A 27192-nucleotide genomic window follows, 5' to 3' on the forward strand; every position below is an offset into this window, starting at 1 on the left:
GGCGGGAACGATCTGAACAGTCCCTTCATGAACTCTTTCACCAGACGATGAGACCACAAGGACGTCCGCCCCGTGGTTCTGGTGTATCGGGAGATCGCAGCAAGATGAATCTTGATGGACGCGTGTGCCAGTCCAGCTTTGGCCAGCGTCAGCAGGTACGGCAGTACTTGGGGAGCCGTAATCCGTAGAGGGTTAATCTTCTGTGCGTGGCACCAGACAGAGAACCTCTTCCATTTGTGTCCGTAGCATTTAAGAGTCGAGGACGCCCTGGCCTTTGCAAGAACCTCTCTGCAGTCGGCCGGTATGTCGTATCCTCCAAACTCTAGCGCTGCAGGAGCCAGGCCTGCAAGTTCAGCGATTTCGGGTCGTGGTGGAGGATGGCGCCTCCTTCCCTGGAGAGCAGATCCGCGTCCACCGGCAGCTTGATTGGCGGGAACGCTGACAAGTCCAGAAGGTCCGGGAACCATATCTGCCTCGGCCACGCAGGTGCGACGAGGATCATCCTGCACCGTGACCTCTTGAGCTGGTTGACGAGCCGGATTAGCAGTGGCAAAGGAGGGAGCACGTAGAGGAACAGGCCCTCCCAGGGGAACGAGAAAGCATCGCCCATGCTCCTCGCCTGGGGAAACCTGCTGGCGAACCTCCGGCACTTGGAGTTCGTCGCCGTCGCGAACAGGTCGATCTGGGGTGTGCCCCACCGTCGGAAGAGGCGATCCACTAGATCCTGTCGTAGTTCCCACTCGTGGCAGGAGCGCAGCTCCCTGCTGAGTGAGTCGGCGATGGTGTTTTTTATCCCTGCCAGATGAAACGGCACCAGAAACATCCCTTGGGCGACTGCCCAATGCTACAGGTCCTGCGCCTCCTTGGACAGTGCTGGGGACCTGGTTCCGCCCTGTTTCCTGATGTAAAACATGGTGGTGGTGTTGTCGGTGAAGATCCTCACCACCTTGCCCTTGAGGGACGGAAGGAAGAACCTGAGGGCCCAAAACACTGCACGGAGCTCCAGGACGTTGATATGTAAGGATTTCTCCGTCGGGAGCCAAAGGCCTCTTGCGTGCAGATTTTCGGTGTGCGCTCCCCACCCTTCCAGGGAGGCATCCGTGGTCACTGTCTCCTGGTGGGCTGGGGTCTGGAAGTCCATGCCCGCCGTCAGATGCGTGCGGGTGCCCCACCACCGGATCGCTCGTCGGAAACTCTCGTCGAGTGTGATCCTTTCCTCGAAGCTGCCCGTCGTTTGGATCCAGCGCGCGTCCAGGAACTCCTGCAACGGGCGCATCCGGAGCCTGCACATGGGAATGAGGTAGATGCAGGAAGACATCATTCCGAGGAGGGACTTGATGGACCTCACCTTGGCCGCGTCGGCCACCAACATCCGCTGCACCTTGCCCAGGATGGTCCTGGTCCTCTCCTCTGACGGGGAGGCCAGAAGGGACACTGTGTTGAGCCTCGCTCCCAGAAACAGAGCGTCTTGCGCGGATACCAGGTGGGATTTGGCGTAGTTCACGGAGAATCCCAGGTCCGTGAGAAGTTGGACGGTCCTTGCCGTGTGAACAACGGCGAGCTCCCTTGTCTTGGCTCGGATGAGCCAGTCGTCCAGGTAGGGGTAGACGTGGATCCCTTCGCGGCGCAGCTGCGCCGCCACTGGTGCGAGGCACTTGGTGAACACCCTGGGTGCCGACCGTAGTCCGAAGGGGAGGGCTTTGAACTGGTAATGACGCCCTTGGACCACAAACCTGAGGAATTTTCGGTGCCCCTTTAGGATGGGAATATGGAAGTAGGCATCCTCCAAATCCAACGACGACAGGAAGTCTCCTTCCTCCAGCTGACCCAGGACGTGCTGGAGGGTGACCATCCGGAACTTTTGCGCCTTGATGAACTTGTTCAGACGTCGCAGGTCCAGGATGGGGCGCCATCCCCCCGTCTTCTTCTTCACGAGGAAGTATCTCGAGTAAACTCCGGAGCCCCGAAGCCTCTTTGGGACGAGTTCGATGGCGCCCTTTCTGAGCATCGCCTTTACCTCCAGGAGAAGTTGAGGGACGTGAAGTTCTTTCCTGGCCACGAGGGGGACGCGTGGACACTTTCTTTGAAACTCGAGCGCGTGGCCCCGGGCCAAGGCGTCCAGCACCCAACGGTCGGTGGAGATGGACTCCCACACGCTGACGAAGCTTGCCAGCCGACCTCCCACCGGGGTGCTTTGGTGGGGGCCCGACCCCACGGCCGGTTCAATCCTGCTTCGACGAGGCTTTGCCGCCTTGTCCTTGGCGACGACGGCGGGGTCCGCCAGACTTGCCTCGTCCTCTGTAGGCCTCCTGAGACGACGAGGGGGCCGCTTGACGGTAGGAGGAGAAACCGCCGCCGGAACCTTTGGAGGCGCCCTTGCCTCCGCTGCTCCGAAAGGGCGTCCGTCGTTGTTGCAGAACTCCAAGGGCCCGGGCCGTCTCGGTGTCCGCTTTAATGGCCTGAAGGGAATCGTCCACTGTTTTCCCAAACAGGTTGTTCCAATCGAAGGGCATGTCCAGGACTCTGGTCTGAACGTCTGGACGGAAGTCCGTAGCCTTGAGCCATCCACGCCGCCTAAGGCAAACGCCGTTGCCCAACTGGCGGAACCCAGTGTCGGCGATGTCCGTCGCAACGGTAATGGCGTGGTCCGAAGCCACCTCACCTTCCTGCAGGATCTCCAGGGCCTCTGCCCTCTTGTCGTCCAGCAAGAAGTCCAGCAGGGGAGCCAGTTTGTACCAGAGCTCCCTGTCGTATCGGGCCACGATAGCCAAGGCGTTGGCAGCTTTAATCGTCGTCGCTGCAGACGAGATGACTCTGCGTCCCATAGCGTCCAATTTCTTTCCCTCGCCGTCCGGTGGGGAAGTCGATGTGGAGGCCGCACCCCCCCCCGCTTTTTTCCTGGCCGCCGCGGAGACGACGGAGTCCGGGGTAGGCTGCGCCCGGAGGTACAGGGGGGCCGTGTCCGGGACCCGGTACTTTTTCTCGTTCCGGTCTCTTCTAGCTGGCGTCGTGGAAGGGTTCTTGAGGAGGGTGAGGCCCTCATCCCAAATGTCGTCCAATAGAGGCACTGCGAGGACCGTCTTCCTCTTGGCCTCGCGCCGCTGATAAAGGAAACCTTCCTTCTTCTTCTCCTCAGGGCAGAGTTGGAAAAGCTCGGATGCCCTGGCGATCATGGAGTGGAATGATCCAATCTCGTCGGGCGGAGAAGCCCTGGTGGGAGGCGACGACGGTACATCCTCGTCGTATACCTCGTCGTCCGTACCCGTCGCTGCCGTGTCAGTCCCCGTATCATCCCCTCGGGTGGACGGGGAGGAGGGCTGGAAGGGGCGCGACGGCTGAAAAGGAGGAGGAGGGTGGATCCTTCTTTTCTTGGTAGGGGGAACCCCAGAAGGTCCCGGTTCTGGGTCCCCCGACGGGAGAGGTTCCGTCGGCAACGGTAGTCTCGTCCTTATCTCTGAGCATAAGGACTGTATAGCCAACAAAATGGCCGCCGAGCTGTCTCGCGGCGCTGGCAGAGGGGAATCCGACGGGCGATCAGGGGCCGTCACCTGCGTCGGGATCCATCCCGACGGGCCGGTCTTCTTCCACGCCGAGGCCGTGGCTTAAGACTTCGACCAGCTCCTCCTCCGAGGTTGAGGCCGAATCTACGACGACGCCCTGCCCCCCCTTTTTCTTCCCCACGGGGGATTTCATGGGGGTCCTATCGATGGGCACAAAAGAGGACTCCCTCCGAGGTGGCAGGGAGACTCTGAGCCCCGAGGTCGCCACCACTGGCGTAGCCTCCACAGGCTGAGCCAGGGCCGCCGCGACAGACTCGATAGAGGGCTTGGCCGGATGGATTAAGGCCTTCACCACCTTAGGTGCGCTCACCGCCTTATCCTTGAGGGGGGGGACAGTGCCTCGCTCCCCCTCCGCCTTCGAGCTCGACCGGGGCGTCTCTCGGAGCCTCGCCGGGTGCTCGGCCTTCCTCTTACCCGACCCAGAGCGTTGGCTCGTGGTTGATGGTGCCGGGGAGGGTGCGCCCAGCCTGGCGCCTGTAGAGCCCGACCGTTCGGCGCTCCCGGTGCCAGCGGGCTCGCGGTGCTTGGCCTTATGTTGGACCCCCGTCGCCGGGGCGTCCTCAAAGGTCTTAGAAGACCGCTCGGATTTCTTCCTCTTCTTCTCGCCGGACGGGCTCTTCCCTTCCAGCCAGTTGGCGAGACGTTGATGGCGGTCCTTCATGGTCCGCTCCGACATGTTGTCGCAAAACGCACAGTCCTTCTCCACGTGCGTCTTGTCCTCATGTAGGCAGTAAAGACAAAAAGAGTGTTCGTCCTCCTTGAAGACGTTCTGCAGCTGGCATCCAGGGCAGACCCTGAACAGCTTTCCGGGCGTCGAGCTTCCCTTCTCCTGGGCCATGACCGGGCCTGAGAAACTTCTGGAGTCTTCCAAAAGCGTAGCTCGACGAAATCTTCACCCTTGAGGGGCGCAGACGAATCCGACACGGGTCCCCGTTGATCGGATGGAGAATCGGTGGAGCTTGAGGCTCTTTTGACCGAAAAAATGACGTTTTTGAACATATGAACGTGCGGTAAAAATCTGAAGATGGCTGCCAGAGGCGGTGCTTAGGTAGAGGGCAGTCATTGGCTGTGGTCAGTATGACGCAGAGACCAGTGATTGGTTATTACTACGAAAGACAGATCAGAAACGAAACTGATACTGGTTTTTTTCTTTACCGAGGATTCCCAGCCTGACGACGGGGAATATTCATGAGCATGTGAATCCATGCCAGACCCCATGCTGGAGAACCTCGGGCCAATGCACGTAGCCGTGATGGTGAGGATAGATGCGGATGTCTGCCCTATGAACTTTCTATGGTACTTGCGGTGCCTACTATGGTGACCACAGGTAACAAGGGAATCAGGGTTTGATTTCAGAGGGGCAGCCTGAGAAACGGCTACCACATGCAAGAAAGGCAGCAGGCGGTGCAAATTAAACACTCCCGACTCAGGGAGGTAGTGACGAAAAATAACAATACAGGACTCTTTCGAGGCCATGTAAACGGATTGAGTACACATTAAATCCTTTCACAGGGATCCACTGGAGGGCTACCCTGGTGTCAGAAGCCACAGTAATTCCAGCTCCAATAGCATATATTAAAGTTGCTGCAGTTAAAAAGCTCACAGTTGGATCTTGGGATCGAGCTGGCGGTCTGCCATGAAGTGTGCTATCACCTGTCTCAGCCCCTGCCTCTCGGCGCCCTCTGATGCTCTTGAGTGAGTGTCCAGGTGGTCCGAAGCATTTACTTTGAAAAAATGAGAGTGCTCAAAGCAGGCCAGTCGCCTGAATACTTCAGCTTGGAATAATGGAATATAAGACTCTGGTTCCATTTTGTTGGTTTTCGGAACTGGGACAATGATTAAGAGGGACGGCCGGGGGCCTTTGCACTGTGCCGCTAGAGGTAAAATTCTGAGACCGGCGCAAGATGAACCAAAGCAAAAGCATTTGGCAAGAATGCTTGCATTAATCAGGAACGAAAGTTGGAGGTTCGAAGCCGATCAGATACAGTCATAGTTCCGACCATGAACGATGCTGGTGGCTTTATTCCCGAGACCCGCTGAGGAACTTCTGGAAAACCAAACTCTTTGGGTTCTGGGGTGGTGGGAGTTGAAAATGGTTGCAAACCTGAGACCTAAAGGAATTGACCAAAGGGCACTACCAGGAGTGGAACCTGCAGCATAATTTGACTCAACATAGGAAACCTTGCCCGGCCTGGACAGAGAAAGGATTGACAGATTGATTGCTCTTTCTTGATTCTGTGGGTTGTGTTGCATGGACGTAGCAATAATAGGTCTGTGATGCCCTTAGATGTCCAGGGCTGCATGCAAACTACACTGAACGGATGAGCGTGTCTACCCTTCTCCAACAGGGGGCGGGTAACGCTCTGAACCCTCTTCATGATAGGCAGTGCTCCAGATAAGATTTAGATCTAGGAGTACCAAAATTAAAGTTGGGAGTAAAATAATGTTTTAGGGAGTAAAAAATGAAAGTCCAATTCCCAATCAGAGTATTTTATAAGCAAGTAAAAATATGTTTTCACTGGAAAAAGGAAATGTTTTTATAATAATTATTTCTTTGCACCTAGTTATTCATAAACATTAAAAGATACAGCTTTACATCTTCCAAACAGGCAGTAATAATAGCAGTTTCTTCCTGTGGTACTAAGTGCACTGCTGGTCCAAACATATCCATCGAGCTGTATGAGGGGAAGCAGAGGAACAAGGTCATATGTGTTTGTTTGCCGTTTTTTGTTGGGAGTATTTTTACTAACTGGTTTTATTTTTTGGGAGTATTTGCCCTTTTTTTAGGGAGTAAAAGTGTCCGATACACTCCTTATCTGTAGGGCTGATGATAGGGATTGGGTATTGCGGGACATAAGCTTGCGTTGATTAAGTCCTTGCCCTTTTCACACACTGCCCATCGCTACTACCAATTCGATGGTTTAGTTAGGTCCTCGGATTGGAACCTACGGCATCAGCAACAGCCCCGACGGAGCGCCAAGAAGATGATCTAACTTGAAAATATAGAGGCAGTAAAAGTTATAATAAGTTTTCCGTAAGTGAGCATACGTAAGGATCATTAAGGGTGGGGCAGCCTGAGGGAGAGTCACGAGCCTGAGCTCGCTTGAATCCCAGAGGTGCACACCAGCAGCCTGGGGCCCCCCTCAAGCTACAGTCTGGCTAGAAGAGAGGTCTGCGGCTGGGGCACGTGGCAGACTAGGCTCTGGGATCCCCTACCCAGAAGGTCCATGGCCCATCAGATGGACAGGGATGTCTGGCAGGGTTGGCTGAAAATGCCGGGAGAGCACCCCCCACACATGCACAAGTGAGAGAGAGAGAGAGAGAGAGAGACAGAGAGAGAGAGAGAGAGAGAGAGGGGTCCGAGCAGCCCCCGCACTGAGACAGCCCCAAGCTGCTATGTCAATTGGGGGCTCTGTCTCTGACCCCTGCTTCACTAGTAGGTGGGTTGGCCGGAAAGTCCTGCGTGCGGGCAGCCGGGAGCTGAAGGAATCCTGGCTGTTCTCAAAGGATGTGTCCCCGGGCGGATGGGGCCTGGCACAAGCTTTGAGCCATGGTGCAGCTGGGCCTACCCGATGGGCAGGGGTTGAGGTCCAGCTGCCCACTACCACGGGTGAGCGATGGCCAGGTTTGCTGGTGCAGTGTGTGAACCTCCCTTGTCTCCAGGTACATAGAGCTCGGCACCGTTTGTGGCCGGGCTGTGGTTTGAAGAGTCTAGCGGTCCCACCTGACCAACTGCCGCCTCCATGCCCCCTCTATGTCCTTCGAATGATTGGAGGGGGATAAGTGGCTGCTGTGTGTCTGGGTAGACCAGCAGCCGAGGGGCCTACCTCCATTGCCGTAGGGAGCCTATCATGCTGCCGCAGATGGTCTGGCTTCCCGGACAGAGCGCATGGAACACTTTTTTTGTTGTTTAAACCCAGATGGTCACGGACGACTCCCAAGTGGGGAAGCTAGATAGGGCGCTGGGCCTTCTCGCTGCAAGCGTGGGATGGGCAGTGCTGCCTCTCCTGAACTGACGTCTGAAATTTGCCTGCGACTCTTGGCGGTAGATCACTCAGCTCAGACATCGATGAAGAACACAGCTAGCTGCGAGAATTAGTGTGAATTGTAGGAGACATTGATCATCAGGACTTCAAATGCACCTCTCAGCCATAGGTTGCTCCCAGGGCTTTGCTGTCTGAGGGTTGCTTGAATTTCAATTGCCCCCGGGACCCTCCCAAGTACGTGGCTCTTGCAGGGACCCCCTTTCCTTTCATCCCCCTAAGGACAGACCCCGATCAGCACTGTCGCATGATCTCTGGACCTGGCGCAGAGGCTTGTTGCTGGTCTGTCCTGGCTTCCCTGTTTCCCCCCTTGTGGGGTCAGTAGGGCCAGGCGCCACGCATGCCCCAGAGGTGGTGATGGCAGCTGCCTAAAACCCGATGCACCTCCCCACCCCGGCACCACTGGCCGTGCCGTGTATGGCTGTTTATGGTGTACCATGGCTGCCTGCGCGGGACGGACCGGGAGGAGCTGAACTGAGGTAACCTCCCCCCCACAAAAACTCAAGGATGGAGGCCTGGCAAACTTCGGCTCCCCGACTACGACCTCAGATCAGACATGGCAACTCGCTAAATTTAAGCATATTACTAAGCGGAGGAAAAGAAACTAACCAGGATTAACTCAGTAACAGCAAGTGAAGAGAGAAGAGCCCAGCGCCAAATCCCTATCCGGTGGTGGGTCCAGGAAATGTTGAGTACAGGAGACCATCTCCCCGGCATCGCTCAAGGGGCCAAAGTCCTTCTGATCGAGGCTTACCCCGCGGACGATGTTAGGCCAGTAGCGGCCCTTGGCGCATCGGGATAGGGTCTTCTCAGAGTTCAGTAGATTGGGAATGCAGCACAAACTGAGTGGTAAACTCCATCTAAGGCTAAATACAGGCACAAGACAAGTACCGTAAGGGAAAGTTGAAAAGAACCTTAAAGAGACAGAATTCAAGAGGGCGGGAAACCATCGAGAGGTAAATGGGTGGGGTCCGTGCAGTCCGCACGGAGGATTTAACATTGCAGGCAGGTTGGTCGCTCCAAATGGCGGATCCCCTCTCAGGACCGCCACCCGGTCACACCTGGCCGCCACAGGGTCCATTTCTTCAGGGTCAGCTGTGAAGGCCCCATGGGGCATATGACTCTTTGCTCCAGTGGAGCACATTACATGCCCCTGGCAGCAGTTTTGCTGTGTATGAGGGACTGAGGGAAATTGATTCCCACCACAAACTCCTCCGGGGTCGCCAGGGTGGCTACGGGAGACAGGGCCCCCTGTTCATGGTGCGTCTGTTGTCTGGGGTGGACGATCCGAAATGTGCCTCAACCGTATCGTGCCGATAGGCAGGGAGGCCCAGGAAGGGCACCAGGGGCCTGCAGTGATGTCAGTTACCCACCGACTCGTCTTGAAAAACAGACCAAGGAGTCTAACACGTGAGCTAGTTGGAGGGCTGAAAGAAATCCTTTGGTGCAATAAAGATGTGGTTGATGCGTGCCAGCTGAGGTGGGATCCCATCACCACGGGCGCAGCACAGGGCCGTCTCGCCCGCTCTGTCAGGGACGTGCACCATGAGCGTGTGTGATAGGACCCAGATGCTGAACTGTGCCTGGGCAGGGAAAAGTCAGAGGAAACTCTGGTGGAGGTCTGCAGCAGTCCCAACATGCAAATCGGTCATCCTTCCTACGTATAGGGTCAAAAGACTAATCAAACCATCTAGTATCTGGTTCCCTCTGAAGTTGCCTTCAGGATAACTGGTGCTTGGAAACCTCAGTTTTATCTGGTAAAGCAAATGATTAGAGGTCTTGGGGCTGAACACGATTTCAACCTATTCTTAATAATTAAATGTGTAAGAAGCCAGGCTCGCTGGCGTGGAACCTGGCATCGGATGAGAGTGCCCAGTCGGCCACTTTTGGTAAGCAGAATTGGTGCTGTGGGATGAACTGAGTGCCGGCTGAAGGAGCCCAATGCTGACGCTCATCAGACACCAGAAAAAGTGTTAATTGATATAGACAGAAGAACGGTGGCCATGTTAGTCAGAGTCCGCTCAGGAGTGTGTAACAACTCACCTGGTGAATCAACTAGCCCTGAAAATGGATGGCGCTGGAGCGTCAGCCCAATACCCAGCCGCTGCTGGTGCTGAGAGCCATGTGTAACTATGACTTTCTTTTCACAAAACCAAACCCTCCACCGATTTTGACAGACCAAGATCGAGCTAAGAGAGAAGGCAGACTCAAACAGGCATTGCAAATTGCTTGCAAAACACAGAGATTGATTGAGTTGCTTATGAATTATGGCTACCCAGAGTCTGGATAGCTAATGAAGTTCATAGCCATGGAGGGATAACCATACTGGCAAACCATGCTCTCTCCAAACGACTCCTAAATTGATTCTGTTGAGGGATCTGGAATCAGTCTCTGAACTATCATCCGGATGGTTGTGTTGCACCGTGACTCCAGCAGGGCGCCTGCCCGCCAATATTATAGACTTATGTAAATGTTAGTAATTGTTTATATATATTGTTAGATAATATTGTTAGAAGGTGTCTCAAGTGATTTACTGTTACATCTATTTTCATGTGTTGTATGTACTGCACCAGGTACACCTGTAGTATGCTTTGGTGTTGCATATTATTCTGCTCTCAGTTTGTTAAAAAACTAATAAAGTGTCAGCTGGCGATAAGCCATTAATCCGGAATAGGCCACTGCAGAGGTACAAAAATAGCCAAATGCCTTGTCATCTAATTAGTGATGTGCATTAATGGATGAGAGAGATTCCCACTGTCTCTACCTACTATCTGGCAAAATCACAGCTAAGGGAACAGGTTTGGCAGAATCAGTGATGAAAGAAGACCCTGTTTAGCCTGACTTTTTTCTGGCACTGTGAAGAGACATGAGAGTTGTAGGATAAGTGGGTGGCCATCGGGGACAGTGGGAGGTGGCTGGTGCGCTACACCTGTCAAACGATAACACAGGTGTCCTAAGGTGAGGTCAGGGAGGACAGAAACCTCCCGCAAGAAGGGCAAAAGCTTGCTTGATCTCAATTTTCAGTATGAATATAGACAGTGAAAGCGGGGTCTCACGGTCTGTTAACAATCATAAATTGGATTAAGCAAAATTTCAAATTATATGACACTTTTTTAATTAGGCTACAAATATCCGACCACTTCTTGTCTGAGAGTTAAATACTGAATTCACATTCCCATCTGACCTTGTTATCCAGTCCCTTATGATAAATTTCACTGAGTAGCCATTTACACAAGACAAATATACTTTTCGCTGTATTACACACTTGTGCCTCATGGATGTAATATTCCCAGAGTCTGATTCCCAGTTCCTTCAGAAAACATGGCCACTTTGCCCTGAAGGCCGCCCACATTCTCCAGTAGTTCATCCTGTGCAAAGGCGAGTTACCCACATATTCTTTGAACTCTTCCCATTCAATAAAAGTGCCCTGCGCACACATGCACCCCAAAGTATCAACCTCGACCAGCCTCCAGCTTCTTTCTATGGAGGGGTATAGCTCTAAGTCAGAATCCCTCCTAAACCGTAATGATACTGCAGTGCTGTGGAGCCTTGGTTGGTGCAGGATAGCTGGCCTCTTGGCCAGTGCGTAGAACCGCATGCCTCGGGACACAAGTGTGGACAGAAGAAGGCCACCCCTCTGGCCTGTAGTGCACCTCATGTTTGGGGGGACCTGGTGCTAAATCATTCATAGACAACCTGATTCTGGGTCAGGGTTTCGTAAGTAGTAGAGTAGCTACCTTGCTGCGATCTATTGAAAGTCATCCTCTGAGCCAAGCTTTTGTCAAAGGCTCTGCCGCGCTGGCAGTACTGCACCGGTCTCGGTGCTTTGTCCTTCTAATGTGCTGTGGGCCTCACGGGAAATTCCCACCCAACGTGGGTGCAACTTGTGGTGGTGCAGGCTTAGTGGGGTAGTGGGGAGTGCTTGTCTTCCTTTCTGGTCAGCCTAGCAGACCAAATGGCCTTGACCCAACCGGCAGCAGAGTGGCAGTAGCCAGCCTGTGGGAGGCAGAGAAGAGAGGCTGGGCCTTGGTTCGATGGCGGTTTAAGCCCCTGCCGCATGGTACAGAGATGTAGGCTGAAACCCCGGACCCTGGATGATGGCCTTAAGGCAGACACCACTTCATGGCCGCCCATCCATCTGGTAGTGGCGGAACGTCCCAGGCCAACTGGTCCTTCAACTGGACCCTACTGGGCATCTGGCCGGGCGGTCGGACCAGATGACCCGAGGCTCCATAAGGCCTCACTTTGTGGGGGCTTAATAGTCGATGGGAAGTGTCTTCCTGCAGGGCAGTTGTGTGGCACAGGCGCTGGGTGCCTCCTACGCACCCAGAACAGTGCCCCCAAAATGTGGTGAGCTAACCTCCCGAGGTAGCCAGGGGGCCCACGTGCAGGTGGTGCCCAACAGGCCTGGGCGCAGGGCGAGGCTGGCATCTGAGGCCCAGGCAGGACCTGGGGTCCAGCGGGTGTCCCAAGGGCTCCGTAAGGCAGTCCGGGCCCCCTGGGTTGGCATCCCAGAGCACAGGGCCTTAACCGACCGGCCTCAGATGGTCAGAGCAGAATGAGAGTGCCACCAAACGCAGCACCTGGAAACCCAGGCATATGGGAAGGCAGTCTGGGTGAGTCCCAGGTCCTGGCCAGGGCTCCGACAGGCCATCTGTGGCGTTCTGGGTTCACATCCTGCAAGAACCGAGTCGAAGGGCTCACCCCTCCCACCTAGCCATGGCAGTGGTCCCTGTGCACCCTGGCGGTGGCCCCTGGCCCACGGGGGGAACATCGATAATGCGCCCATGGCTGCTGCCCCTGACCTAGAGCTCTCTAGACTTCTCTCAAGGGCTAAACTCTAAACACCTTGAGGCTAGAGTCCTGGGGCCTCACATCTGGGGCAATCTCCTTTCCCCGACCACGGGCGCCCATCAGCCGACGTGGGCGCGAGGGCCACCTGACCCTACCTGTCAAGTTTCCCAGTTCCATGCAAGACACCTCAAGCCAGTCCTCCTTTTTGCTTCAAATTGAATGCTGGAACTTTCGTTTTGTTTTTCCCATTGCAAGGGTGGGCCAACAAGTGCCAGCATGCAGTGCAGAAAAAAACAGGACTGGCTTAAAGAAAGATTCTGCATGGAACTGGGAGTCTTGGCAGCTATGTAATTCAAGAATATGTTCATGAGTGGTTGTATATAAATATTAAATAATAATGGAGATAATGGAGAGCCTTGTAGGATTTCAGAGCAAATTGGCATCAGAGATAAAAGAACTCAGTCTGACCCTGTGTGCCCTATCCTTAAAGGATAGTTCCGGGACTTTTTTTTTATTGTCCCTACGGTTCGGCCATGTGTTTTTAAGCATAACTCGGTAGATCGTAGAAAACTTTCCTATGGACCTTACCCGACTTTTCGTCCATTAACGCACTCGAAATCAGCCGCCATTTTCTGATAATCCTATCATTTCCCCCCATCGCCCTGGCTCACCTGCTTTTGCGGCACTAAATCAAATCCCCCGCCCCTGAAACAGACTTTATCAAAACATTCATATTCCCCGCCTCTATCCGTGACGTGACTGAGCTGCGTAGGCAAACGCACCCAGGCGTCTTCTACGCGACTCCACACAGAACCCGGAAATCAACACAGATGAGCTCACACAACACAGCGCGCCACAATTGGGAATATGAAACTGTACTTTTAAATTAAACAGCAAGATTGTAAATTTGGTAAAGTACATTTATTTGACATCAAATGTTTTGAGAATATTCAGCGATTTTCATTTTTATTTGCTCACGTTCCAAAAAGTTCGTTTTGAGGCATGCGATGTTCCTTTGCTGTACACACGGTCTTAGATCATCTCACAATACAGCGCCACAATTCGGAATATGAAACTGTGGTTTAAAAGCAAACGGCAAGATTGTACATTTGGCAAAGTACATTTATTTGACATCAAATGTTTTGAGAATATTCAGCGATTTGCATTTTTATTTGCTCTCGATCCAAAATAGTTCGTGTTGAGGCAAGCGATGTTCGTGTGCAGTACAAAGAGTGTTGGTTTACGATAAAATAAGCTCTTCGGTCGCACTGATAATCGCATGGCTGTTCCAACAACGAGGCACTAGGCCACCACAACGGTCTGTATGTTGCATCTAGCCGTTAGTACCGCGTAAGGGCATACTTGTACTTGCCGATCGTCCCATAAAATGGTCAGGGTGGTAACGTTGTTCACGCGGAGAAGCAGCTGGCGGTTAAAAAAGCCATCCGCCGGTGTCTGGTACTCGTGACACATACAATAATGAAGGATGTACCTGTTTTAAAAACATAAAAAATGAAATTAGTCTCACCATCAGATCTTTATTAAAATTATTCATTTTATATATTAGGTCGGGAAATTATTTCATAGCTAGGACAGTGCAACTGGGTATTATATGTCAAGGGGGGGTTGTAGGATACTGAGACAGTCCCCCAGTGCAGGGGTTGACAGGGAGGCATTGCAGGTGGAGGGGGGAAGGGCCCAGGACCGAGGTCGCAGACAGTGGACCAGTTGTAGCAGGGGAGAGGGAGAGAGAAAGCAGAAGCAAAGAGGAAGGTTTTGAGGTGCTTCCGTAAAAGGAGATGGTTCTCCTCAAGATAGTGCGCGGTACAAAACAATATGCCACATAGAACGAACAAGTACAACTTAACCCGTCTTTAAAGCTACTGTATAGTAATTAAATTGCGGTATAAACTCATCTAAAGAGTTACTTACATTATATTTGCATTTTCCATTGTGTCTGTGCGTAGGGCAGCCCCGAAATACCACTCCTTCTATGCCGACGTTGTTTCTTCTAATGAACGAACATTAAATGGTTTTCGTTTCTGAAATTATATTCATTATCGTTTCTTACGTTATTGCCCCACACCCCCAAAAAGAAGTCTTTCGGGATGGTCCCGGCCTGTCAAGGTCAAATAACAATAGAACCTATTCTGAGTCGTGGGCCTTTCCGGCACCCGAGCAAAAAATCAAAGCAGCTGACCTTCACTTTCAACGAGCACACATTCCTAGTTAGCTGCATTCAGTGTAAGGCCATCTCACAGGACTTGAAATTTACACTCCATCTTTGCATTTTGTCTGCGTGCATTTGCAGCCCCAGAGAACCATAAATACGGAGACATTCTATATTTTTTGAAAAATGATTTATATTACTGTTTGGTTTAATTTAATGCGCAAATGAACAAGGTTGGATAGACACATTGCATGCACATTGATCAATCACTTTTATTTACACAATACATAGTTACACATATTCAATGGGCCTGCAACATGAGGAGACTCCAGAGCAAAGTCACAGGTGACACCCGGGTGGTTCGCACAACTGCACGGTGAAGGGAGGGGCAACGGTGGAGAGACACATTACATGTACACTGAGCAATCACTTTTATTTACACATTACATAGATACACATATTCAATGGGCCTGCGACATGAGGAGACTCGAGAGAACAGACAATCAAATTACAATCATTTAAACCGTGATGTGTATTTCTCAATGAGCTCTTCTTTAGATGGACATGGAACAGAGGCAATGTTGGGTGGCAATGCAGTTGTCCCCTGCACAGGTTCGTTCACAACTCCATGTATGTGCCTATCTAGGACATCAACAATAAGTCTCTCAATAAAGTCATATTGCATATCCTCAAACACTGGTTTGATAATCCATTGTTTACTTCTTTTAGTGAAGGCCTTATTGTAGCAAAGCGTCCCTAAAGTTCCGGTCGTCCTACTTTGTTGACGGCCAACATTATGGTTATGTGCCAAGACCGCTAGAAGAGTCCGATTTATCATGCCCTCCATGCCAAAATGCAATCGTTTTGGCCTGTACTTTAGGCACATATTGTGGAACACCTCCAAATCTCCTGTGTGGCAGAATTCCGTGAGTCCCCTCAAATCTCTTGTTATAGTTTTATCAAATACAATCTTTTCAATGGCTTTGTGAGTGGGTGATGAAGGAATCAACCACTTCTTCTTCCGTGCCTCCTCTGTGGACAAATGGCCATGTTCACAATTGTGGAAATGTTGGTTTGTGTTCCAACGGTGAACGTTGCTACAGTGTAGCATTACAGACCGCCATTTTTCCAGTAGAATTTCCAACGACCCTTCACATGTTTTTGAGCTCCACCAAAGATGGTTGCTGATTGACTTGGACCACTGTGAAATACCTTGAATATCTTTTTTTTTACCTGCAGCCGACATTTTTTTATTGATTGTTTTTGCAAGATGCCAAACGTCAAATTGGTGATTTATATTTTTGTACTCTTCTCTCATTGTCTTGGCAATTGAAACGTGTCTGTCCGTGGCTATCAGGTCGATCACCATTCCCCGCGATTGTAGTTCTTGCAATGATGCTACAAAGCCAACTTTCTCCATGGCCACTGAGGATGTACTTTGTGACACCTGCACGACCACCGAACTCACAATTTTCTTACTTTCCATGTCCTGAAAGTGGTAGGTGCAGTACTTGGCTGAAAATCCTGGGCTGTCGCACTGTCCGTCACCGGCTAGCCTGAACCGTTTGCCCGCGAATGTACTATCAATAGACATTTTTTCCATTCTCCAAGCTTCGCTAATGGCTGGAAATAGATAATCGGTTTGGTATTTGTAGAACTGAGTTTTCGCAATGAAATGGATTCCCACAAACTGAAAGAAAGACTCTAACTTTTTAAAACTTGAACCACTAAAAAGTGCAGCCGCTGCACAAAGTAGATTGCCTGCTGGCAGTTGCCCCAGCATGGGTTGTGCAGACCATGAGAAAGGATGATATTTTGTACAGGTGGCATGTATTTTAAGGTTAGGGCCTCGAATTGCACGAGTCACATTAATCAATGGCTCCCCACATACTTCCCCACCAACCGAATGCCCACATTTCATCCGAATAATAATATCAATCAAACAACTATCGAATACAACAACGAATTTGGCCTCTTTCCTTATACTGTCACTCTGCATCCCAGCTGGTTCTGCCTGTAACGTTGAGGACATGTCACTCACATGAAAGGTAGAATCTCTGATATCGTCTTCCGCTATGTTCAGTGATATTGATGGTGTTTCATTGTCGTCCACTTCATTCTCTTCCATTGCAACATCTGTTCCTTCTCCGGCGATGGGTGAATAAAACAATTTCTTCAACTTTCTCGCGGTCTTAGATGGGTGTGGATTCTGTGAATTGATCTCCGACTGCATCCGAACTACCAGGAGGACATTCACTATCAATGGCTGGTGGTGGTATAGCTCTGTTGTCAATCACTTCATATTCTTCCCATTGGCACGATGCATCTCCAGTCTCAAGTCCCTGCCAAAAGGTTTGACAAGCAACATCTCTCGTTCGCTTCACTGTCTGTGTAGATCTAGTTCGTACACCCACTCGCAACTAGAGGACAGATTGGAAAAGGGATGTTCAGTTTAAACACAACTTACAGTATTGAACTATTAACAGTGAAAAACAACATAATATAGTGACCAGGACACTAACCTTCTTTTGCTTTCTTTTCTTTGAAACTTTCTTGCCTCGAACTTCAACATCAGGACGCTGTTGCTCCGACTCGTGTGTGCATGTCTCCACTTCCTCTTGCGCTGCAACAACTATATTTTCATGATAAGCACATCCATCACGCACTGACGCTCCATCGACTCCCTGAAACATAGAACTTTCATTAGTATGTATAATAATATCGAAAACACAAAATGTACTTGGGGACCAATACCCACGTACCTCTCAATAGCAAAACACAAATGAACGCTTTGTGTAGAACATTCAAACGACAATTATTCACGCATTGTTGATCTAGTTAGATGGAAGTGTCAAGATCCATACCTCGGGCTCCTCATAGACTTCCATTGATGATATTATTGAAGATGATGCTTCAGTAACTCCCTGAAACACAGTAATTGCATTAGTATGGTTTTCTATTTTGTTAAAAAGAACATAAATTTTGTGCAGGCGTCAACGGCTCATCTAAATAGACCTGCACAAATGATCAGTTGTCTAAAATAAATAATGGATATGTAAATATGATTCGATTTGCTCGATCGTTGGAAGTGTCACCACCCAGAGATCTGCATCAACTACTAGGGGTGATGTTCTTGTAGAAGAAGCTCCGTCATCTCCCTGAAACATAGTACTTGCGTTAATAAAGAAGGAAGTATAGCCGATGTAATCACGTCATATGATTTCGCTTGATCGAACTGTCAGTATCCATACCTCGAAATGCATAAGAACATCAAGGGACGATGTAACTGCGGTGCACATTTCTGCAAGCTGTTGCGCCGACCCGTAACTGCATGCTCCCCCTTCTTCTTGGATTAATGCTCCATCGACTCCCTGAAACATAGGACTTTCATTAGTAATGAACACAATATTGAAAAAAGAAGACACATAGGAGGGCGACGACAGAAGGACATATCAATGGCTAAAAACGAAAGAAACATTGTGTGTAACAATCACGCTACAAGAATGCAAGATCTGATGATCTCCTTCGATGGAACTGTCCGGAAACGTACCTCGAGCATCTGAGTGACATCAACGGTTGTCGTCAATACGTTGGACTCCTCAGCATCTCCCTGAAAGACAGTACTTGCATTATTTTGGATAACAATAATTATAACTGAAAACAAAGACTAGAGGACGAGTACAAGGGTGTACCATTAGGTAAAATAATTACACGATAAATTAAAACTATTTATTTACATGCCTAAAACAAGTCAGTGGCAGAATAGCCAAGTAAGATTACCCGATAGGCGCTTGAAGTGGCTGATGACTGCAATAACGACACGGATGGAGAATCTTCCGCCTTCATATTGAGTGGATACATAAATGGGGAAATTATTGTTAGCTAACGCTACACACTACCGCAAGGCCGAGAGATAAATACGTAAACTTGACTCACCAGTGGAGGGATGTGGTTGAATAGAGTGGGAATAGCGGTAGAGAGCAATTTTCGCCTCGCTAGCGGTGTGTTCTTCTTTATTAGCAATGATGTGGAGTACATGTCTGAGCTAAAGTGCCTGCTGCAGATGCGGTATCGATCACCCCTCTTGTCCGCAAAGACTTCTAGGACTCTACTTTCAAGCTCAGACGGTGGATATCCGCAATATCGGACCCATTCTCTTATCTGATCTATTGTCTTAGGGAAAACATGCATTATAGTACCTTCAGATTTATTATGGGTCTTCGAAGGGCAACCGCCAATGGAACAGGCAGGCATTGTGGAAAGTTCTGAAAAGTAAAGATCAACAATTCTCTATGAATACCAATGTAAACTCAGAACATGTGACTAGTTCCTTGCATGTACTGTCTTGAACGAAAAGAAATTGGACGCAAAATGATTATGGTACATGGCCTTACCTTGACGAACAAACAGTTAGATGCAGGGATCAGAGTAGTTTCTTGTCGTAGAACAGGGAGCAGTTCACAGGTTGCAAACTGACGAGTTTCCTCGAAGTGGTCACGGAAGTTCACAGAGACGAAGAGCAGACAAACAGCACCTTCACGGGTTGACTAGCAAAGCGCAAATAAGTTCTCATTAGAAATATGAAGTGGGTGATAAAGAATTCGAAACAGGGGTGTGTTTGTGAATGAATGACGTGTATATGTCGTGGCATTATGCGGTTTGCAGGGGGCCGTCCAGCGTGAGGGGGGATGCTTGGCAGGAGACACGGGGTCTGGAGGTAGACATGGGAACAACAACCCATGCTCTATAGACCACTTTGAAGTGTACATGGTCTTTGGCACCTCTTGGCCTTTATCGCTCCCTGACTGCTCCACTTGCCAGCACAAGTACCCCGGTGCGAACTGCCTTTGATAGGGCGTGGGGTGGATTGGGGAGGTGGTCGTGCAGACAAGACACAGGAAGACTCGTGAATGGAGACACACTTATGTGGATTGCAGGGGGCCGTCCAGCGTGAGGGGGGATGCTTGGCAGGAGACACGGGGTCTGGAGGTAGACATGGGAACAACAACCCATGCTCTATAGACCACTTTGAAGTGTACATGGTCTTTGGCACCTCTTGGCCTTTATCGCTCCCTGACTGCTCCACTTGCCAGCACAAGTATCCCGGTGCGAACTGCCTTTGATAGGGCGTGGGGTGGATTGGGGAGGTGGTCGTGCAGACAAGACACAGGAAGGCTCGTGAATGGAGACACACTTATGTGGATTGCAGGGGGCCGTCCAGCGTGAGGGGGGATGCTTGGCAGGAGACACGGGGTCTGGAGGTAGACATGGGAACAACAACCCATGCTCTATAGACCACTTTGAAGTGTACATGGTCTTTGGCACCTCTTGGCCTTTATCGCTCCCTGACTGCTCCACTTGGCAGCCCAAGAACCCCGGTGCGAACTGCCTTTGATAGGGCGGGGGGGGGGTGTGGATTAGGGCGCTGGTCGTGCAGACAAGACTCGTTTGCCGCAGGGCCTCACCAAGGAGAGGCCATCTAACTGCATGTAAGAGGCAGGCTGAAGGATCTAGTACATGGAAGGCAGGGGGGTGAGTTTATAAATACCTCAGCCTCCCAGGAGAATATATGGGTGCAGTTCACCCTGGAGACCCTGGATGCCTAGGCAGTTAGTCAGCAGCAGGCTGGCCTGTGGTGGCAAGGCGGCACGGGCCAGAGGGGGTCATCTCTGTACCCGGTGCCCAAAAGGATGATTTATTATGATCAACCATATTGATTATTTACCTATAACCATGTTTTGTATCAATAAAATCCAACGGCCTTCCTTTTATTGCAAACGCTTGAACAAAGTGGTGTGGTAAGTATTTTTGGGGGAGGAGGCAAGGCCGGGAGGCTTGATGCCAACCCGCAAAATAACATATGTATGTCTGCTGCATATGGGTTCAACGGTTATGTGGATTGAAGGTGGGCGGCCAGCGTGAGGGAGGATGCTGGCCGGAGACATGTGGTGTGACAAGACAAGGCACAGGAAGACTATTCAATGGAGACACACTAGATTCATTTAAAAAATCAAAACAACCATTGTTAAAATATATGTTGGGTTTTATTTTAGATCTTAATTTCAATTGAACATAAATAATAAACATTACACATTGTAAAGTTCCGGTTGCAGCACATCCAGGGAAAATCCGCGGTATTGTCCACTGTCGCTGGGGAAATGTTGTCTAATGGCAAGTACCGCACAGGCAGGTATTACTCTCCGAACGCGGTGTCCGAGCCTCCCGTGAAGCCACCAAGTGAAGCAACGATAGGCCACCAGCCTGTACCACCTGTGAAAATGAAAGATGCAAACTGTATTAAAATGACAAAACTTTCTTATCACTGTCGATTCAGGTAAAAAATGTAATTCTGCTTTGAAAAAAATTCTATCTAGAAAATGCACAATATGGAACCAATTTACATGCATTCGAATGATATGTAGATGTAATTTTATATGTGGGAGACGACCATGACATAGTAGTGGCATCACTGACATCACAACCAGAGTATACTTACTCGTTACTCGGATTACGCGGACGAACAGTGCCGCGAAGTTCGTGCATAAGCACCATTATCATCCCATCCTCAACACGGTCCGTGAGAGGCAGGCTTCCCTGAACTCTGGCAGCTCGGTGATGCATTGCGGACTTGGCTCGCCTTCCGAAATGTAGGCCAAGCACCCGGAATTTTCACGGCAGCAGCAGTTCTCCTCCTCAGTTGGCATTAGCTCGCACCGATTGCACGTGCACCAGGTGGAGACGCCGTCCATGCGACATGGTCCAGGCTCTTCATCCGTTGACTGGTCCTCCCAACTGCCGTCCGAATCCCCATCGTTTTCGCGTGCTTGCCTTTCCAGTAGTTCTTGCTCGGTGTACTCGGGCTCGTACATATACGGCATTATTGTAGCCATTGTGTGGTAAAGAAAGTAAAATAATTTACAGAGATGGTACAGGTGTTCACAAGGCCTAGAAGCGGCGAAGGTAGCTGACCAGAGCACAGAAACGAGTCACAGAATACTCAAAGTAACACAGAGAGAGTAATGGAATCGAAAATCTGCTGCTGTGTGTTGTGAAACGGTGTGTTTATACTTATTGAGGAAAGAGGCGTCCTGCCATTTCCATGGCGACACTTCATTAGCTGAGGCGCAGCGATTGTTGACACGAAACGTGCTTTGGCGTTGGGAAATGGGCGGTACGCGTCTGCTGATGTCAGGCTCAGGGGCGGGGGATTTGATTTAGTGCCGCAAAAGCAGGTGAGCCAGGGCGATGGGGGGAAATGATAGGATTATCAGAAAATGGTGGCTGATTTCGAGTGCGTTAATGGACGAAAAGTCGGGTAAGGTCCATAGGAAAGTTTTCTACGATCTACCGAGTTATGCTTAAAAACACATGGCCGAACCGTAGGGACAATAAAAAAAAAGTCCCGGAACTATCCTTTAAGGAACAATAGAAACACTAAAGGGGCGTGGCGGCAAGCCGACCCTGCTACTGAGCTGTGATAATGAAATATCATGGTCAACCACATCAAATGCTGCTGAAAGATCCTGTATAACTAATGAAGAGAGGTGACCCAGATCAGCATTTGCCAAAATATCATCCCAAGCTTCAATTAATGTAGCCTCTGTTCCAATGATTGAAGGGGGTTGAGAGATGAGGATGCTTCTACATGGAATTGCAGTTGTAAATTAACCACCTTCTTCAGGAGCTAAATTGCCCAAGAAAAGCCTGCAATGGGCCTAAAATTGTTGAAAAACGTTCAATCCGAGGAAGGTTTCTTTAATAATGGGGACACCACCATTTCTTTGAGTTCCAAAGGCACCCCTATCTGAGTTTTAAAAAATGGGCTACGGTGGTATCATGAGTCTGTACAAGTAAAGCAGGAAAGGATCTTCTAGTCTGATTATAGATTTGAGAGCAGTCATTAACAGGAGAATTTGTTGAACTGACATTGACTGAAAGCAAAAATGAGAGAGAACACTCCTGAGCAGATGGGGTGCAATCCCCACTTGATGAGATTTAATATTCATTTGGATGTCAAAAACATTACATTGCGCTTACAGATTGAACTGGTTTGCAAAGCACTTTGATGACTTAGGACCATTAGCACTCTTCAAATGAAATAAATACAAATAAAATACAGGTGGCAGGAGACAATACGAAAGAGTTCTCTGATGCGCAGTGGGCAAAATTATGTACTCACAGATTCAAGAGGGTGGAGGACAGGGAGACGATGTGAGTATGTGACGTCCGTAAAGGGGTAGTAGCAATGAAGCTTCTATCCCGTTTACAGCACATTTCGCCACGGGAAACAATCCCCCACCCCCAGGTATAGGAGGAAGCATTTGTGAAGACTCCGGGCTGTAGGGGGCCCGCTCGCACTGCTCCCCAATCGATGGCACATAATGGCTCCTGCCAAAGAAAAAGCTGCCTCAGAGTGCCGGATTATAGCATTAGAAGGACTATTTCCCAGTTTTAGCATACCAAACCAGTCTACTTTCCTGCCTGGTGATGGTCTTACTTATAAGAATGTGTTCCTAGCACTTACTACAGCTCTAGAAGTTGTTACATTTGCCCCCCTCATTACCTCTCTCCAACCTCACCCCCAAGAATGTTCCTCTGCCGTTCAAGATATGCTATCCCCCATTCCATTTCCTCCTCCCTATCTGCTCATGACTTTTCTCTCTTCTCTTCATCAAAGAGCTTGAAGACCCACAACACCCTCGTTTCCCTCACCTCTGCTGTACCTTGGCTTCGCTCTAACCACACACTCTGACCTTGCTCACATTCTTTGGGCAGCCAACCATTCAAACACCCCGGTGAAGTTCCTTTGCTTCACAAAGAAACTATTAAAGAAATAGCACCTGCAAACAGCTCCTATCGCTCCCCCTTCTGCAACCTCTCCATTACTAATGGTATATTCTTTGCTTGTTCCAAATTAAACACTCTTCTAACTATCCCGAAAAAGCCCTCTACTGACCTGCTGCCAAATTATCGTGTTGTGCGTGTTGTTCAACAGATTCACCAGTTAATTGGAAGCTAGTGGACTCTGCAACCCACTTCACTCAGGGTTCCACATGGGTCATTAAACTAAAATGACCTCGGCCCATTTTCTTCAACTTCCTAACCACTGGCCACCACCTCAAACTCATCTACATCCTACTTCCTTATCCTCCTTGAACACACTGCAGTATTCCATACTGTAGATAACCCTTATGGTATTCCCCAAACTCAAAATCCAGGACACTGCACTCGCCTGGATTGCCGCACACCTCTTTGCTAACATTCCACAAACAAACGTATCTTCTTCACTCTGTCACTTAGTCAACTTGACTACTAGAGGAGGCTACTCTTAGGCCTTCTCTACTGTCCTGCCATCTTCAAGTAAATCCTTAATTTAGCAACCCGACCTTGCACCCTCCATTCTAGCAACCTTCTGAATCTCTCCATCTCTCAACCATCCCTTGCATCTTCCTGATTCTGCTGCTTCTGCTTCCTAACTCCATATCACTGCAGCTCTATACACAATAGACTTGAAAACATAATGAAAATGTATGCTTTCAAATGAGCCCTTAAGCTCTATCTCCTAGTCCTTGAAGGTGCCCCCACTTTATCCCAGAATCTCCCCAACCCCAGGAACCCTCTTCTCTAACATCAATCATCTTTTCCTAAATAAAATGCAAATATGAATTTGAAACTAAGTAGGGTATATGTGCCCTATTTTGCTTCACAAAGGCATCATAATGTACATGACTTTGGTTGACGCAATTCAGAAAGCACCAATTCTGAAAGGCCAGAATATGCCAGGCTCATTCTCAGGACCAGCTAAACATTATTCTAAATTCATTGATAACTTTATCAAGAAAGTAGAATGTGTGCAAGCATTGTTTAGAAAGGGTTCAAATTCAAATGGAATGCTGAGTGTGACAGAGCCTTTAAAAGTAAAAAAATGTGCAGCTCTCCCACGCGATAGATGTTTGGCATGACCATAATTATAATAGATATCATTAACAGCAGAAATGGTGCTATGTTGTCAAAAGTGGAAAATAGTAAGCAGGCAAATATAGCATTCACCTATTGACCCCCTAAAGGGTTGAAGAAGGATTTGGTTGTGCTGTAGCATGATGCACTGGCAATCATTTGGGAAGTGAATAATTTTGAGTATAATGGGGCTCATTACGAGTTTGGCGGTATTCCGGTGGTGAATCTGCCGGAATATCGCCAAAAAGATTTACTGTTACTGCCACTTGATCCCGTGGGTTTACCATCTGATTACAATTAGTGGTACGGTGGTGTTAGTCCCCATTTATGGAGTGAATAAGATTCCATTGGGTAGGTAAATCCTCCAATTATCCTCTCAAAATTGGAGAAACTGCCTCTCGGTAATTCCGCTGGTGCTTATTTGTGGGAAAAGTGGAATTACTGTTGCATTTGTCCAGCAATGACAAACTCGTAATAAGGACCATTTATGTATGGGGTGCATCAAAATTTGGCTTTGAGTAAGTATTTGGGCAAATATCAGCTGACAATGAGCTATTTGTCTCCTGCCGAATACTTAATTATCACTCAAAACCAAACATTTTCCGCTACAAAACACATTAAGTACTGCTTTAACTGCATGCTTGGAATCATTCAGGCATGTCATGTTTACCCTTTAAAAGGATCATTAAACAAATTCTGCTGTCATTTTTTCGATTGAGAACAGGCAGAGCGGAGGTGAGAAAATGCAAACAAAGCCCCTGCCTTCCATGTGCTGGACAGACAGACTTTCATATGGTGTTTTGCTATTTTGAATGTATCTCTGGTCTCCCCTGTATTTTGCAGTTGAAAACCATTGCGCTAGAACAACTTTGTAAAGTCGCTATTAGAAAATTGTGTTTTCTTTAGGCGCTTATTTATTTGCTGATGAACTGTGCGAGAAATCTGAAAGTTACAATTTCCAAAACCACCAATTGCCAATCCAAATAATATAAGTGGATCTGAGTAAAATTGCTTAGGAGTTAGTGCGCCTGCAGCAAATAACTTTATTCAACCTGCAGACCAAGGCTATTAAGCAACTAAGACAGCTGAGTGGGAAGTCTGACCATGGCAGAAGTGTGCGTGTAATATCGATACATAGGTTAAATTCCTGCCCTGCAACTTTGTCATGTTGCCAAAACTAGTCATTTTGAATTGAGTAAACGTGACGGATGTTACTAAAGAACGTAGCTATATTTTGGTATCCAAAAAGTCCGAGTTTGTGGCAGCAGAAATATTCCTCCCAACATTAGAGTTAAAAAAGAGGGATGTTTGTGTAATAAAGACAAGGAGATACAAGTTTACAATTTAGAAACAATCGACCAAATGGATGTACAAGTGAAATAAATAGGTGAAATAAATTATAAGTTACTCACTGTAGTGACTAACGTACTCCTAGTCCATAGTCCCCTTTCAACCAAAGTGCATTGGTGTCCCTCGCTAGCAACAGGAGATGGAACCTTTTTCACCAGAAAAAATATTCTTCCCCTTTAAATTTATAGGCGCACTGGGGCGCAGCCTTGGGAGCACGCGCTCCCCTGACTCCGTCCACTGGCGCCACTCCTCAGTCCCCATTGACGCGTCGATAATATTACCATTGCCTAATGACACCAGTTTTATTAGCGGGGGAGGATGGTGAGACGTATGGAGGAATGGGGACTATGGACTAGGATTACCTTAGTCACTATGGTGAGTAACCTATAATTACTCCTACGTCCGTCCCCTTTCCTCCATACTGCATGGGCGATTACAAATGAATGTAGCCCCAGGGTGGAGAGGTGAACCTCCTTAAGAAACCAAGTTCCTTAATACTGCGTGTCCGAAGACCGCGTCTGACATAAAGCCGCCGGCATCCAGACAGTAGTGCTTGCAGAAGGCCGAAGAAGTGGCCCATGTGGCCGGCCTGCTGATGACCTGTACCACGGAAAGTGCCTCTGGAATGCGACTGCCGTGGCCTTGGCTATGATAGCGTGGGCATGCATATTTGCCGGAAATGGCTTGTGCTGCCCCTCATAGGCCTCCTTAATGGCTGCTACCATCCACCTTGCTATGGATGCCTTAGAAGCCTGATATCCTGGCCTTGACCCACCGAAGGTGACAAAGAGACCCTCAGATTTGCAGAAGCTCTTGGTTCTATCAAGGTAGAATTTTAGAGCGCACCTAACATCTAGACAGTTTAGGACCCACTAAGCATCTTCCTTAGGGTCAGTGAAAAAAGTGGGTAGCACTATCTCCTCATTCAGGTGTAACGAAGAGACTATTTTAGGGAAGAACGCATAATGCGTTCTAAGGACCACCTTGTCCCTATGAAAGGTACTGTAAGAGCTTGGCTAACCCTGCATGCAGATGTAAGACCCACCAAAAGGGCTGTTTTAATGGTGACCAACCTAATGTCCGCGGACGCCATTGGCTCAAAGGGTTTATGCGCCAAGGCACCCAACTCTATGTTGAGTTCCTACACGGGATGTGGCTTCTTGATAGGCGGGTAGAGCCTTGGGAGGCCTGCCAAATGTCTTTTAACCACCGGGTTGGAGTAAGAGAACATTTCCTCCTCGGAGTTCCGGTAGGCTCCGATGGCTGCCAGATAGGTGCAGCTGGTGTCTATTTGAACCCCCGAGTGGGCGAGGTGTGA

At 49.3% G+C, this 27192-nt stretch overlaps 1 protein-coding gene and 1 pseudogene across 1 annotated transcript in view; one reads left to right on the forward strand and one right to left on the reverse strand.

Moving 5' to 3' along the window:
* LOC138491245 (disintegrin and metalloproteinase domain-containing protein 9-like) overlaps window positions 1-27192 on the reverse strand; it is a 2911326-nt gene that overhangs the window by 988181 nt on the left and 1895953 nt on the right. The gene's annotated exons all lie outside the window — the stretch shown is intronic.
* LOC138496198 (5.8S ribosomal RNA) lies at window positions 7595-7747 on the forward strand (annotated as a pseudogene).

The sequence above is a fragment of the Ambystoma mexicanum genome, chromosome 10 (assembly GCF_040938575.1).
Source record: "Ambystoma mexicanum isolate Mex_15411 chromosome 10, UKY_AmexF1_1, whole genome shotgun sequence".
In the NCBI taxonomy this organism is placed as follows: domain Eukaryota; kingdom Metazoa; phylum Chordata; class Amphibia; order Caudata; family Ambystomatidae; genus Ambystoma; species Ambystoma mexicanum.